At 38.0% G+C, this 16,081-nt stretch overlaps 1 pseudogene; it reads left to right on the forward strand.

Annotated features, from left to right (window-relative positions):
- Positions 1 to 258: 258 nt before the first annotated feature.
- On the forward strand, positions 259 to 9,964 carry LOC122026132 (annotated as a pseudogene).
- Positions 9,965 to 16,081: the final 6,117 nt, after the last annotated feature.

A 16,081-nucleotide genomic window follows, 5' to 3' on the forward strand; every position in this document is an offset into this window, starting at 1 on the left:
TTCCACCAATACTTAGCCAAAATTTACAACACTTCACTCTTCCCTTCAAACCGAAACCTATATCGCGCCGTCCACTGTATACCGTCGCGATGCCACCACTACTTTCCTCCTCACTGCTAGCCGTCTGACCATCTCTCTCAGCCTCATCTCCCTCTTCCTCTTCCTAGATCGACGCCCCTTCTCTTAGCCTTATTCTTTTGTGTTTGATTATAAATGATCCCAATTCCAGCCCACCGCTCGTTGCGGATTTTAGTTGTCTCACCCTCAGCTCTTGTTATTTCGGCGTCGAGAACTCATTCATCGGGGTAAATCTTCCTCCTCCACGCTCCTATCGTTGTTCGTCGTGATGTTTTCGGTAGATTGTTTCATTTGCCCTATTGATCTCGGTTTAGGGTTTCGATCGGAACTTGTAGGACAGGCTTCGTGTCGTCGTTAGGAATACACTAAGAGATTTATCCTTTGTAGATTTTGATTCCTGTTCCATTTTCCATCTACGAGGCGTAGAACCAGGAGTGGTTGTCGTCGTTGCTGCGAGGTAAGTATGTCGAGCAAGTTCCGCTGCAACTTTTTACTGATTGAGAAAAGTATATCATTGTTAACAGCGAAAGGTGAAATCAGTATAAAGGCTAGAGGTTAGACTCATGGAGTGTGATAATGCATGAGTATAGGATAAAACCTTTATTTGTTAGTTGTCGTTGGGCTTGCCATAGATTGCCATCTTAAATTAATACAAATGCATGCCTGCTTTACTTTGGGAATGTTTCCAGATAAAATCTTGTCTTTCTGACTCGCTTAATTTATTCTTCGTGGGGGGAAAAAAAAGGAAGAAGGAATCACTTTTGGTTAGGTTGTAATTGGGCTATGAAGCCAGTCACTCACATCTTATGGTTACAGTTTCTCCTTTGAAGATGAAAACATTGCATTATAATCTTTATTTCTAAGAAATTTTTTAGTAGTACTTTAAACAAGTCTTCAGTATTTATAGTATGACTACCATCATTTGTTCTTCTAGCTGCTACCAGTGTAGCCACTTCATATGATTTGCTAACTTAATATCTAAAGTGCGCTTTATTTTTTGAGCTCGGGGTATAGTCAGAACTGCCAATCGGACGCGCAGAGAGTTTTTATTTATTGGCTGGCATAATGAAGGATCACTGCATCTGGAATTGAGTCTTTCTTGAGCACGTGGCAAAGTTATAATGTCTTGGCTTCTAAATGTAACTCTTACTTTTCTGATTTTCAGTTTATTAATTGCATTTTCTAGTCTCATTCGCATGACATAGGATTGTATAACCTATATGCTCAATGTTCAGGTTTTTTTAATTCTCTCCTTTCCATATATTTTCTATGGAAAATTTGTCAGACAAAATCATAGTTTTCCTTTTAGACCAATCAATTTTATGAGATAACTGCTGATATGTAACACCCCAAATTTCATGATTTGGAGTCCTAAAAGATCTTATTAAAATCTAGAAATGCTTTGGAAAAATTCTAGAGATTTTTAGGAATTTATAGAGTATTTTTATGTAATTTTTGGAGTTCGGTTGGTATTTTTACCAAGAGGAAGAAATTAAAAAAAAAAAAAAGAAATAAAAGTGTTAAAATTGGGGTTTTGAACCCAAGACCTCGGGCTTGACCCGAGTCTTAACCAAAGTCAGCAAACCAACTGAGCTAAGCAAGTTTTGTTAAATATATGGTGCGAAATATTCTTAAGCAGTAGTTAGAAACCTTTAAAATAAAAGGGGAATAAAAAGGTTGCGGCAGGATTCGAACCCGTGACTTCAATCACGAGCCAAGTCGTGGCTAACCAGGTGTGCTGCGGATGTTTTGTAAACAAATTTACAATGACTTGGTCTTAAGCCATAACCCTAGGTTATAAAAGGATAGGTAAGAGAGGGGTTAAGTTATTTTCTTTTCTCTCTTTTCCTCTTCTCCTCTCTCGCGTCGGCGACTCTTCTCGGGCGAAAAACGCAGCCGAGCTTTAGGGCGTCTCCGGTGGTCGGCCAAAGGCTCATTCAAAGGCTTCTTCATCTCCTTGCGTTCCTCTCGTCGAGGAGGAGCCGTGAGCACAAGGAGGGATCGAAAGCTCGAGTTCTCCGAAGCCCTAGAATGGTTCTCGCCGGTTGTAAGTCCAAGGAACCGAGGTAAGTTGCTACTCACTGCAGTAGGATAGCTCCGATTGTTCCTTTCTTTTCCGAAAGCTTTGGGATAAATTGTAGGTGGTTTGTGTTTTTGATCGGATTCTTGTTTTCCATGATTTCGTAGCATGTTGTGAATCACATAAAGAAGATAGAAGGGAATTTGTTTAGGTTTTGATTTTGGGATGCTTTACAATTAGGGTTAAGCTGTGAAGGTGTTATATAGGGCTGTTTAATTTTACAGCAAGTGAATTTGATCTTGTGCAAAGGGAAAGGAGCAGGGTAGTATCCATTGGAGGTTCCTGCCCATTGGTTTTCTGTGGGCAGATAGTGTGCACAAAGATGTGCTTGACTAGTATGTAGTTTCCTTGTGGACACTACAATGAATAGCTATATGTAGCACTTTGGTCTCCTTTGTTTTATTTCCTGCCGTGCCACTTAACAGAAGGACCAGATTGTTCAAACTAAGTCTATCCAAATCCTGCAAACAGTAAAATGACACAAGAAACCTTAAATACTTCTTCTAGAGCATGTTTCATTGAGTGCAGTTTGGATATGCTTTCTTGTTACGTTTTGTTTTAATTCTGTCAAAGTATCTAAATTCGGATTCTTAAAAAATGGCAGGTATAAGTATATGTAGCAGAAATGGCATGTATATAGCATGGATATATGAAAGTATAAGTATTGCAGTTATTTTAGCTTGCTTTCTGTTGCTATAACTTATTGTAGTTGCTCTTCCATTGCTTAGGAGGTGTTTCTGCATTTCAGATTTTAGATTTCTTTTGCACATCAGTTATAGATCTTTTTGTTGAATTATTAGAGCATGAAATGGTGTAAATTGGAGCATACAGTTTAGTTTCATTGTGTAGCACCTTAGTTTGATTTTTCCTTGCTATTAGTTATACATGAGCAGATCCAATTAGATCTCTAGTAGAGCACGAGCAGTATTTCTCATTTGCTATTCGAATAACATGAGCAACCTTTCTTTTAAAGCATTAAGGTTCTAGATTTCTTTTGTATACTAGCTTGAGGTGATTAGTTTGAGGCAAAGTATAGATTTAGGCTTCTTTGCTATTTCAATATGCATGATTGTGTGTTACCTAGTTAGTTTCACTCATAGATGCATATGGAAAAATACCCTATCAGTATTTTGAGTTTAAGAAAAGTATAAGAAAGATAAAGAAAAGAAAGAAAAGGCCGAGGCCTTAAGTAGATCCCAAAGTCGAGACTTTAGGGATTTTTGGCACACAAGGTGCCTATTAAAATGCCAAGGCATTTAAAGAAGAAGTAATTAAGATTATAAGTATTTTACTTTTAAGAAGAGGCTAGTACCCGACTTCCGAGGTTGTCGTTAAACAAATCCAGGTGTTCAATTCCGAGGTCTTGGCCCTGGTAGACCGAGGTCTGCTCTTTTAGGATTGGTGGCTCGCTACCCCAACCTATTAGGGAACGCGCATAAGATGGTACTATGCCTGGGCCCAAGAAGAAGTTGATTACTATTTTGAAGTATTATAAGTATAAGCTTTTGAACTAATAAAACAATGTGTTTACAAAAGTTTACAAGTATTAAAGAATAAGTTTTAAATAAGTGAAATAAAAGAATAAGTTTTTAAGTAAGTTCAATAAGAATCAGAAAGTGTTTAGAATTCAGTAAGTTAAACTCTTTATGCTAGCATGATAGTATAGACTTGTCTTACATGTTTAGCCTTTCAGTATGTTTCTTTACTATTAGAAGAGCATGAGTTAGCTTACTGTTATTTGCTATTTATGAGCATGAGTAACTTTACATGTTAGCATTCAGTTTTAGCATGTTTTTATTTATATAAATGCATATCGAGATTTTGTGAGTTAGATAGCGCTTACTAAGCAAATTTTGCTTATAGACTACACTTCCTCTTACTGCAGATACAGGAAAGGAAAAGATATAGAAAGGAAGGCGACAAGGTGGCGCAGATGGTGTGTGATGCCAGGACTATGGAAGCCTTGGGACTTAGTTTAAGAATTTATTAAGATTGTCATTTATTAAGAATGTATTAGATGAGTCATTTAGTCTTCCGCTGTTAGTTAATTGTATGTTTTTATTTTTCTGCCATTCATTTCTGATTTCATTAAACTGCGTGGTGATGTTATTCCTTTTGGTTGATTGATATGTGTTCCAGCCGCTTGTGGCTGAGTATATATTGCATGTATTGTTAAATATGGTCACCGGTACAGGGGAGACTCTGCCGGAATTTTTCGGTAAGGGTTTCCATGTGATTTTTAATCACACCGGTTAAGTAGAGTTAGTAGTTAAGTAACGGTCATCCTTAGAGAGTAGTAGTAGTAAGAAGGGTGGTCGTTACAGTTGGTATCAGAGCAGTTCCCATTCTCCAGCATCACACATCAGCACTATCCTTGCCGTCTTCAAGTAAGAAAGTATTTAATTTTTCTTTTATGCTTTCTTTATTATTGCAGTATAGAGTATCTACTTATACGTGCTTTAGTAAAGATAGAAGTTCTAGTTTTTGCTATTTCTTATATATAGAGAAATGTTTAGAAGTACTTGCTTGAATAAGTTTAAAGTCAAGAATCAGGATTAAGTAAGGTATATCTAGAAAGTATAGTGAGGAAGAATTTATAGAATTTAGACAAGGTGACCTAGCCAAGTGGTTCAGCCTCAGTCAGTGCAGATCCAAGAGGATCTTAGCTATGAGAGCAGATCTACATAGATAGTGGACAAAGAAGTTAAGAGACTAAGAAACAGAGAAGTGCCACTAGGAAGTTAGTTGGAAATGTGAAGACAACATGAGACAGAAATGTCCAAGAATTATTCTAAGTTCGGGGACGAACTTTTTATAAGGGAGGGAGAATTGTAACACCCCAAATTTCATGATTTGGAGTCCTAAAAGATCTTATTAAAATCTAGAAATGCTTTGGAAAAATTCTAGAGATTTTTAGGAATTTATAGAGTATTTTTATGTAATTTTTGGAGTTCGGTTGGTATTTTTACCAAGAGGAAGAAATTAAAAAAAAAGAAAAGAAATAAAAGTGTTAAAATTGGGGTTTTGAACCCAAGACCTCGGGCTTGACCCGAGTCTTAACCAAAGTCAGCAAACCAACTGAGCTAAGCAAGTTTTGTTAAATATATGGTGCGAAATATTCTTAAGCAGTAGTTAGAAACCTTTAAAATAAAAGGGGAATAAAAAGGTTGCGGCAGGATTCGAACCCGTGACTTCAATCACGAGCCAAGTCGTGGCTAACCAGGTGTGCTGCGGATGTTTTGTAAACAAATTTACAATGACTTGGTCTTAAGCCATAACCCTAGGTTATAAAAGGATAGGTAAGAGAGGGGTTAAGTTATTTTCTTTTCTCTCTTTTCCTCTTCTCCTCTCTCGCGTCGGCGACTCTTCTCGGGCGAAAAACGCAGCCGAGCTTTAGGGCGTCTCCGGTGGTCGGCCAAAGGCTCATTCAAAGGCTTCTTCATCTCCTTGCGTTCCTCTCGTCGAGGAGGAGCCGTGAGCACAAGGAGGGATCGAAAGCTCGAGTTCTCCGAAGCCCTAGAATGGTTCTCGCCGGTTGTAAGTCCAAGGAACCGAGGTAAGTTGCTACTCACTGCAGTAGGATAGCTCCGATTGTTCCTTTCTTTTCCGAAAGCTTTGGGATAAATTGTAGGTGGTTTGTGTTTTTGATCGGATTCTTGTTTTCCATGATTTCGTAGCATGTTGTGAATCACATAAAGAAGATAGAAGGGAATTTGTTTAGGTTTTGATTTTGGGATGCTTTACAATTAGGGTTAAGCTGTGAAGGTGTTATATAGGGCTGTTTAATTTTACAGCAAGTGAATTTGATCTTGTGCAAAGGGAAAGGAGCAGGGTAGTATCCATTGGAGGTTCCTGCCCATTGGTTTTCTGTGGGCAGATAGTGTGCACAAAGATGTGCTTGACTAGTATGTAGTTTCCTTGTGGACACTACAATGAATAGCTATATGTAGCACTTTGGTCTCCTTTGTTTTATTTCCTGCCGTGCCACTTAACAGAAGGACCAGATTGTTCAAACTAAGTCTATCCAAATCCTGCAAACAGTAAAATGACACAAGAAACCTTAAATACTTCTTCTAGAGCATGTTTCATTGAGTGCAGTTTGGATATGCTTTCTTGCTGCGTTTAGTTCTGTTTTTCTTTGTTTTAATTCTGTCAAAGTATCTAAATTCGGATTCTTAAAAAATGGCAGGTATAAGTATATGTAGCAGAAATGGCATGTATATAGCATGGATATATGAAAGTATAAGTATTGCAGTTATTTTAGCTTGCTTTCTGTTGCTATAACTTATTGTAGTTGCTCTTCCATTGCTTAGGAGGTGTTTCTGCATTTCAGATTTTAGATTTCTTTTGCACATCAGTTATAGATCTTTTTGTTGAATTATTAGAGCATGAAATGGTGTAAATTGGAGCATACAGTTTAGTTTCATTGTGTAGCACCTTAGTTTGATTTTTCCTTGCTATTAGTTATACATGAGCAGATCCAATTAGATCTCTAGTAGAGCACGAGCAGTATTTCTCATTTGCTATCAGAATAACATGAGCAACCTTTCTTTTAAAGCATTAAGGTTCTAGATTTCTTTTGTATACTAGCTTGAGGTGATTAGTTTGAGGCAAAGTATAGATTTAGGCTTCTTTGCTATTTCAATATGCATGATTGTGTGTTACCTAGTTAGTTTCACTCATAGATGCATATGGAAAAATACCCTATCAGTATTTTGAGTTTAAGAAAAGTATAAGAAAGATAAAGAAAAGAAAGAAAAGGCCGAGGCCTTAAGTAGATCCCAAAGTCGAGACTTTAGGGATTTTTGGCACACAAGGTGCCTATTAAAATGCCAAGGCATTTAAAGAAGAAGTAATTAAGATTATAAGTATTTTACTTTTAAGAAGAGGCTAGTACCCGACTTCCGAGGTTGTCGTTAAACAAATCCAGGTGTCTAATTCCGAGGTCTTGGCCCTGGTAGACCGAGGTCTGCTCTTTTAGGATTGGTGGCTCGCTACCCCAACCTATTAGGGAACGCGCATAAGATGGTACTATGCCTGGGCCCAAGAAGAAGTTGATTACTATTTTGAAGTATTATAAGTATAAGCTTTTGAACTAATAAAACAATGTGTTTACAAAAGTTTACAAGTATTAAAGAATAAGTGTTAAATAAGTGAAATAAAAGAATAAGTTTTTAAGTAAGTTTAATAAGAATCAGAAAGTGTTTATAATTCAGTAAGTTAAACTCTTTATGCTAGCATGATAGTATAGACTTGTCTTACATGTTTAGCCTTTCAGTATGTTTCTTTACTATTAGAAGAGCATGAGTTAGCTTACTGTTATTTGCTATTTATGAGCATGAGTAACTTTACATGTTAGCATTCAGTTTTAGCATGTTTTTATTTATATAAATGCATATCGAGATTTTGTGAGTTAGATAGCGCTTACTAAGCAAATTTTGCTTATAGACTACACTTCCTCTTACTGCAGATACAGGAAAGTAAAAGATATAGAAAGGAAGGCGACAAGGTGGCGCAGATGGTGTGTGATGCCAGGACTATGGAAGCCTTGGGACTTAGTTTAAGAATTTATTAAGATTGTCATTTATTAAGAATGTATTAGATGAGTCATTTAGTCTTCCGCTGTTAGTTAATTGTATGTTTTTATTTTTCTGCCATTCATTTCTGATTTCATTAAACTGCGTGGTGATGTTATTCCTTTTGGTTGATTGATATGTGTTCCAGCCGCTTGTGGCTGAGTATATATTGCATGTATTGTTAAATATGGTCACCGGTACAGGGGAGACTCTGCCGGAATTTTTCGGTAAGGGTTTCCATGTGATTTTTAATCACACCGGTTAAGTAGAGTTAGTAGTTAAGTAACGGTCATCCTTAGAGAGTAGTAGTAGTAAGAAGGGTGGTCGTTACATGATATTTTCAAGTTGATGAAATACTACTTGATATTTTTTTTAATTGCATCTCATTTTCAGTTGATATGTAATACTCTTGTTAACAGAACTGGATCTTGTGCCTACGAACTGAGTAGTGCCCCTGAGAATTTTGAATTGTATGATTTAACAACTATAGTTTTTATTGTTAAATATAGTTGTGGTTGACAACATTGATCAGTAGAAAATACACTTAGTTGCAAAAGGCTTCATCTAGACATTTTGTGAGGATTATTTGGGATATTTTCTCTCGTTGATGGAATTAATTTATTTTACTTAAAACTATTTTTCATGATCACTGGATTCTCCTTGGTATTATTCATGATTACCAGATAGATTTCATAAACATCGTACTAGGGTGTATACAGAGAAATCACTAGGGTATGTTCCAATTTAAGAAAGTTATCTATGCTGTCAAACAAATTTTTAGAGCATGGTTTAAGAAATCGCAAGGTTACTAAATTGATAATCAAATCTTTATTGAGTACAACTTGACAAACTAAGCACCAACAATGTCTATGCTCCATTATGTTCTAGCTTGATGGAGAGAAGTAGAATAAATAGTTATAGACTTCAATATTCATCCCAAATTGCCTATCTGTTATTTTATGTATGGAATTTGTATCTGATGTAATTTTACTCTTGGTATTAATAATATAATCCCTTATTCTTAGCTGAGTTTCAATTGTTAGAGATGAGTAGCTTTTGTTGTTTGGTGCAGATGTTCAATACAGTTTATGTAAATACTAACTTGACGCGGTTGTTTCTTTCTTGTTGGTTAGCATACCAAGTTTGTTAGCACCTAGCCCATGCCCTGTGCTTTTACTAGTCTTGCTTTTGCTTATCAAATTACTGGGTCTCTTGGTACAGTCAACTCTTAATGGTTCAACATCTAATCTTGCGGACTCCTCAGGCCGACCCTATACCATATTGTTTTCTGGTCAGTCTGCGGCGGTGCCTAGGTTCCATCCTTTTGGTTAGACATTCCTACATAAACTTTATTAACATATTCATGTGAAATTTTGCCTGTATGTGGAATTTTGATTATGGTTTGTAAAAAAATAGGTGGTCTTCAAGGATTGCATAATATTCATGGAAGCTTCAACCTGCCAAATGTGCCTGATTCACTTGCATCCAGAGAGGCTGCAATGGGTGTTGTACCATCAGGTGGTGTTTAGCAACTAGGAGGAAGCATTCCTAGTGGACGGTTCTCATCAAACAATCTTTTGGTTGCATTATCTCAGGTCTGGCATGAGTTTATTTCCACATTACTTCACTGCATCATATGGTCCTTTGAATGTGTTTTATAGTATTGATTCTGGATTTTTTTTCATGCAGATGCCTCATGGCTCTGGTGTCACAAATAGAGTGGGTATTAATGTTGTTGGAAATCATGCTTTTAGTAGTAGTAATATTAATGGAGTCACTGGGTCAATAATTGGTATTTCCTCAATTTCAGCTTCTGGGAATCATAGTTCTGTTCCTGGTTTGGGAGTTTCTCCAGTATTGGGTAATGTAGGGCCAAGACTTACAAGCTCTATAGGCAACATTATTGGCAGTGGTAACATGGGAAGAAGCATCAGTTCTGGAGGATTATCTGTGCCCAGTTTAGCTTCACGGGTAAACTTAGCTACTAATAATGGGTCAGGGAGTCTCAATGTACAAGGAACCAACAGATTAATCAGTAGCATGCTTCAACAGGGTAGTTTTCTTGCTTTCCTTGAAGCTCTTCAATTTCTGTTTGCATATTAATTTAATCTTGGCGCAAGTGTCTAATTACTTCCTTTTTTTCTGAAAGGACAAACTTCTTAGTAATTTTAATAAGACATTTTGCAGAAAAGTCTATTCCTAATATAAAATCTGTTGTTACTATGGAGCCTAGAATCTGTCTGTCAGTACCTCCCTGGGTGCTTTTGGTATTCTTATTTTAAAAACGCCCTCTAATATTTTACAGGTGATTTTTCTGAATAGTGGGCCACGTATACTGATCAAGTGTGCTACTTATATGGTGGAAAAATGTTGCAATTCATTCAAAGTTCAAACCCATTTAGGTTGAAATAAAAAAAAAAATCTAATTGGATTCACTTATCTTCCTAGAAAGGACTTAATGAAATGGCTACTATGATTATTTTTCTTCTTTTAGAGATGGCTAATTATTGTGATTGTGGAACACTAAACTAAGTTTTTGATTTGGTTAAATGTAACTTACAAGTGGTAAACATTTGTTGTTTAAGTGATAGGCAACAATTTGAGATTAAATCAGTAGAGATTTTTAGATCAATTTTGATTTATTGTAGGATGAATCCAAGTTAATTTTAGGTTTAGGTTAATCTTAATTGTGCTTTAATCTTATTTGAGCCTTTTCTCATGATTTGGTTTGATTTTGATATTATTAAATTACCTTTTTGTCTTATGAATATAAGTTTCGCTGTGAGTTGAGCTAGATTGCTTTTGTTATTTTGGTGACATTTCATTGTGGTTGAGCTATATTGATGTTACTATATTCACATCCAATGGCTTGAATTGTGATCTTGTTTGTATATCCACCCTGTTTGTGATTAAATTTCAAATGGCATGCATTGTCTACAGGAAGAGAATTGAACCATATTGGCAAAATGTTTTTGATTTATTTTTCTCTTTTAGCTTTTTGATGTTGTGAAAACAGGATGTGAATCACATATCCTTTTTAGACTTGAACATCTTGATATCAGTGATATAGGATCTTATACATAAAAAAAAACTACTTCTATTTATCTGATTTAGTTTGTATTGTCAAGGTACTCTGGTATGCTTGAAAAGGAGGTAAAGAACCCACATATTCCATATAGGTTCTATCAGCTTTGGGAGATGTGATCTCTGCTCTTGCCTCCAAGAACCCACATATTCCATATAAGTTCCTTCTAATGCTCATAGTCATTTGAATGAATTATTGTCAAATAGAGGTACACCAATGTATTTGTTTTCTCGCTACTATTTATGTCCTTATGTCTCATTTTGCTAGATTTTTGTGGAGGGAGTGTTAATATTCATCAAATCTTAATCATCTGACGCATGCATGTCATATGCTTTAATGCACTGCTAGAATTATCCACCTTAAAATTGAGTTAGACAAAATGGTTCACCATCATCATCTGATCAATAACTGAAAGTGGCGTTACTAAAGTTCTAGTGTTATTTGCATACACACACACACATATTGTTAATATGGGCAGGCCATTGGCCTTCACTTAAAAAAATATTGGAATAAGTGCATCTGTGCATCTCACATAATAAAACAATCAATTTAAACAATTGCTTTATGATTAAGTATGCAAATTGCTACTCTCCATTCTACAAATCAAAGTGCAAGCATGGACACACATATGTAAATGCCAAAAAATTTTTCTCATCAATGCTATATTGAGAACCAGATCAATTACAACATATAGAAATTTCTCTGATATGCTAGCTAAAGGGTCTCAGGCATTCCCCTTTCTGATATTATGCTAGTTGGTGAGAGATTGAGCAGGATTCATTTGAAATGCACTCTACAGGGACTGGATTGGTCTTACTTCATCATTTGAATTTGCAAATTTAGCTGGTTTAGTAGAGAAGATCATGTGAACTCCTGGATCTTCTTGGATGCAAGAACTCTCATGAATCAATGAGTTGTTGATGCTCTGAACATTGCTATTCACACTTGTGCTAATGGAGGGGACTTCAGTAATTGCCATTTTAGGTGCATCCATGAGAGCTTTGTCTTTGACCTTGCTTCCTGCACTTTAACAGATTATTTCAAATGTGCAAATCAAAGAAGCTGAGCAAACAAGTAAAAATTACCAGCAAAAGGTTACTTATCTCATCTTCAATCTCTATTTGAGTAGAATTTACAGCATCTTTAATTTCCCTTATGTAAGCAACAAACTGCTTTATATCCATATTGACTATTTTATTCTATTCAGGTAAGAGAACTGGAGAATCAATTAAATGGTGAGAGGACAACCAAGAAGGATGTTGCAAAGTTCCCAAAGCCTCCAGTGACTCCTTTAAGATGGAGGCCTTCTTTACAAAGAATTACCAATCAGTTGTCACCCTCAGGACATCAAACAAGCAGAGGTGCCTATCCAGTAATAGATAAAGAAAATTATCTATTAACAAATAAAACTACTGGGGAAGATTTAGTTAAATCTCTGCATAGAGCAAGAAGGATAACGTTGGCACCAGTAAGAAACATATTTGTGTACTATCTATTACCTTTTGATGTTGTAAGAAGAATAGCTATGTGTAATTTGTGGATACTGACTTGATGTGCACAATATCTATTATCTTTTTATGTTGTAAGAAGAATATTTATGTGTTAGTTATATGGATATTGACTTGGTGTGTTTAGATACATCGGTGCATTTTTATTTGTGATTTTGTTAGTGAATTAATAATATTAACTTAATTTTATGATTTGCTTGGTGATAATATTGGTTTTTCACTATTTTGGAAATCAGATTTGTGTCATTAAACAATATTGATATTACATCGGTTTTCCACCACTGTAAAACCGATGTCATTAACTAATATTACATCGGTCGTATAACGCTGCCAAAACTGGTGTTATTAACATATAATATTACATCAGTTTTACACTCGATGTCGTTAAGTGATACTACACCGATTTTAACCCGATGTCTTAAATGACAGGCCTTTTACATCGCCTTCATAGACATTGGTCGAAAATGTAATAGACGTCGATGGAAAACTGATGTCTATGAGGGTTTTTGTTGTAGTAAGAGGTCAGTTCATTGTGATTTGTGCTTTATGGGTGTAGTTGAGTAGGAAATATGATTTGAGTTTTATGGGTGTAGTTGAGTAGGATGTTTTGAGATGTTTTACTTATCGTTGTTTTAATTCACTATTATACTGCGTGGTTGTTGTTTAGTTCGTTTATTATTATTGTTCCGGCCATGTTGGCCGTGTATGTGATGGTTATGTTGTAGAAAAGTTTCAGATTGTCACCCGTACAAGGGAGATGCTGCCGAAATTTTCTTCGAGCAGGAACTACCTGGGGCGTGACAATTTATTTGGTATCAGAACCAGGTTTCGGATGCTTTGTTTTTGTATTTTGGTTTTACGTGTTAATCTGATACCAATTTATTTAGTATCAAAGCTAGGTTTGTGATACTTGTTTATTTTTTGTGTTACAGATTTTCATGATTTAATCTGATACCAATTTATTTGGTATCAGAGCGGGTTGCGATACCTGCTTTGGTGTTCTGGATTTTAGGGTTAGCCCAAGTTTGCCAGTAAACTTGGGTACTTATTTTCGGATTTGTATGGGTTTCCGTCGATTTTCTCGTCCGAAATTTTGAGATCAAATTTTGGGACTAGATAGCGACGGAACACCTCCAGATGGCAAATAGGTATAAAGGTAATTTTATAATTTTTATACTTGTAGTGATATTTGTGATATAACTTAACAGATATGAGGAGATCTACACGAGTAGCTACGAGACGTGGTGTTGGACGACCACGTAAGAGGACTTTAGAATCTCTGGCAACGGACTCGCTAGAGATCCTTACTGGGTTTGAGCCTGTCGGTCAGGGACAGACTCAAGATACTGAGGGTGCGTCGGGCTCTCAGACTCTGGTGGCTTCGTTGGAGGTACCCACCCATACCGTACACACTGTACCACACGTGGCAAACCTGATACCTCCACCAGTAGAGCCTGCGACGTACCCGACACCACCACCACCTTGACCTACCGTGTACCCGGCACCAGCGGCACCTATGCCCCTAGTGCCTACAGTGTACCCAGTGCCCGCACCAGCGGTACCGGTTGCTCCATTTCCAGTACCACCACCTACCGTACTTCCAGCCGCGACCACTCATATTGACCTTGCAGTACCACCAGTGGTACATGCTCTAGCTTATGCAGCAGCACCGGGAGTACCTCCCCCGGTTTATCCAGCGATAACACCTGTAGCACCTGCTCCAATGATTCCGCCAGTTCCTGCGACGATCCCTACCCACCTCACTAATATTGTCGTGGCACGAGCCCGGATCCTAGCATTGGCACAGTCGATGAAGAGTCGATTCACACTCTTCCGAGGAGAGCTTGATCCGAGTGTGGCTCAGTCCTGGATAGAGACCATGGAGCGGACCTTCTTCTACATGGCTTGCTCCGAGTGGGAGAAAGCAGAGCTGGCTGCTTTCCATTTATGGGATGAGGTCGACACCTGGTGGGTTATGCAACGTTCCATCATTGGTGAGCAGAACATCACCTAGGCCAGATTTAGATAGGCTTTTGAGAGCCGCTACTTCCCACAGGCATTATGAGTTCTAGGTTTTACCATTTAGGCTTACAAAGCCCTAGATGTTTTCTTGGACTCGATGATTTTGATATTCCTAGGTTGTTTAGATCGGTTTCCATTGTCTTTGTTGACAATGTTGTAATCTATTTCTGATTCGAGGAGAATCACATACACCCCCTTCGCATACTTCTAGAGATGTTTTGACGGAAACATCTATATTTGAAGTTCACATGGGTAGAAGCCTGCGAGACCAGCTTCCAGGAGCTAAAGCGGAGATTAGTGTCAGTTCTAGTTTGGTTTTACCTTCCGGAGAGGACGACTTCATGCTCTATACCGACGCATCTCTACAGGGTTTGGGCACTGTTCTGATGCAGCACAGCAGGGTAGTCTCCTATGCTTCTCGATAGTTGAAGGAGCATGAGAAGAACTACCCAGTACATGATTTGGAGCTAGCCGCCATCATCTTTGCTTTGAAGATTTGACGGCATTATCTGTACGACATTACATTTGAGATTCTCACTGATCATAAGAGTCTCAAATATATTTTCACTCAGAAGGAACTTAATCTTCGACAGAGGAGATGGATGGATTTCTTGAAGGATTATGATTGTACCATTAGCTATTACCCGGGGAAAGCTAATGTGATTGCCGATGCACTCAGCAGGAAGTCCAAAGGGACTTTGGCTTGCCACCAAGTTTCAATCACAGACTTGGTTCAGGGTTTTTCCGAGTTGGGCCTTTAGGAGCAGGGACAGACAGAGCAGAGTATTCTGGTTACCATGGTTACTCAATTGTCGATCAGGACGAGAATCCGAGAGGCCCAGGCCAGTGATCAGCATTTGCAGTTTATTGGCATCCAGATAGCTTCCGGGCAGCAGATCGAGTTCACACGAGATGAGGAGGGTATTATATACTTCCGAGGCAGATTATGCGTACCTCAGTCTCACCTGGTCCTGTAGGAGCTAATTCAGGAGGCTCATCACTCTCGATTTGCGATTCATCTAGGTGGGACCCGCATGTATCAAGATTTGAGGCGTTCCTATTGGTGGAACGGTATGAAGAAAGACATCACAGAATTTGTAGCGAGATGTCGTGTCTGTCAGCAGGTGAAGGCCGAGCACCAAAGACCTGCAGGATTACTTTAGCGGATTCCTATTCCTGAGTGGAAATGGGAACACATTACCATGGACTTTGTGGTGGGTTTGCCGAGGACACGACGAGGCCATGACACGATTTGGGTAATCGTTGATCGATTAACCAAATCGACGCACTTCTTAGCGATTCGGATGACTGATTCCCTAGATCGATTGACAGATCTGTATTGCCAGGAGATCATCAGATTACATGGTGTCCCTTTGTCTATTATTTCGGATAGAGACCCTCGGTTCATGTCTCAATTTTGGCAGAGTCTGCAGCAGGCCTTGGGCACTCAGCTCCGTTTTAGTACAGCTTTCTATCCGCAGACAGATGGACAGTCAGAGCAGACCATTCAAACTCTAGAGAACTTGCTGAGGTCATGTGTATTGGATTTTGGAGGCAGTTGGGAGGACCATTTTCCATTGGTAGAGTTCTCCTACAACAACAACTTTCATTTGGCTATCCAGATGGCACCGTTTGAAGCGTTGTATGGTAGGCCTTGTCGGACACCCACCCTTTGGGATGAGGTTGGGGAGGCCCAACTGTTGGGACCTCATAGAGCTCAGCATGAGGCAGA

Source organism: Zingiber officinale, chromosome 10A (genome assembly GCF_018446385.1).
Source record: "Zingiber officinale cultivar Zhangliang chromosome 10A, Zo_v1.1, whole genome shotgun sequence".
NCBI lineage: Eukaryota > Viridiplantae > Streptophyta > Magnoliopsida > Zingiberales > Zingiberaceae > Zingiber > Zingiber officinale.